At 30.7% G+C, this 892-nt stretch overlaps 1 protein-coding gene across 1 annotated transcript in view; it reads left to right on the top strand.

Annotated features, from left to right (window-relative positions):
• LOC119586877 (pupal cuticle protein 36-like) overlaps positions 1-892 on the top strand; it is a 21,939-nt gene that overhangs the window by 19,246 nt on the left and 1,801 nt on the right. The window lies entirely within an intron of this gene.

The following is an 892-nucleotide window of genomic DNA, read 5'->3' as shown; positions in this document are numbered from 1 at the left end:
AGCCTCTCACATTTCAATCATTGCAAGTGCACAGCCGCTTCAACTAGGGACAGACTTTGGGCAAATAGGAACACGCCATCTTATCTATTGCTATTTCCTACGGATGTTACTTTAAACACAATAGATATCCATCCCCCCCCCTTAGATATGCGATTGGACATGGTATATCTTTGATTCGTATATCATAGATGATGATGAAAATAAGAGTTAGAATAGTGTGAAAGACATTGATTTGCTAATAGTATTAAGTCTACTAATGTTGATAATACATGAAAAGTAAGATAACAGTAATAATTATGGCTGTGACATTAGAAATACTGTAGTAAGGAGAAAAAAATTTAGTATTATCTACAGTAATGAATATAATGGTAAAGATCGTAAGGATAGACGGATTTCCAATGGTATGATTATAAAAAAGTGATTTTCAATATTATGAAACGTAAACTAATAAGAACTAATTTTGATATTAACACTAATGCCAATATCTTATTCTGATAACAAAAACAACAATGATTATCTTTATATTGACATAGTAATATGAAAATATAATACCATTGCCTAAATATCACCAAGAATAATAATGAAAAAGGAGGAAAATATTGATAATGATGAAATTTATTAACAGTAATAATGGTAAAGTAGTCATAGTAGAAATGATTAGGGACGAGGATAAAAATGCAAACAATAACAACTATAATAATAACCCATGTCATGATTCTACTTAGTCCTTTCGCATGTTAGCTTGGAAACTATGACTGAGATCATATTTCATGTAACTACAGAGTGGAAGTGATTTCATTTAATGTATCACTACATTACGCCTGGAAACATTCTGTGTGCCTTTGGATTCGGAGTCGCTTCATTTTGATATAAAATGGGTTGATCATTGAAA

The sequence above is a fragment of the Penaeus monodon genome, chromosome 22 (genome assembly GCF_015228065.2).
Source record: "Penaeus monodon isolate SGIC_2016 chromosome 22, NSTDA_Pmon_1, whole genome shotgun sequence".
Taxonomy (NCBI): domain Eukaryota; kingdom Metazoa; phylum Arthropoda; class Malacostraca; order Decapoda; family Penaeidae; genus Penaeus; species Penaeus monodon.
Note: the sequence above shows the minus strand (reverse complement) of the source record. Positions and strands in the feature narration are given on the sequence as shown.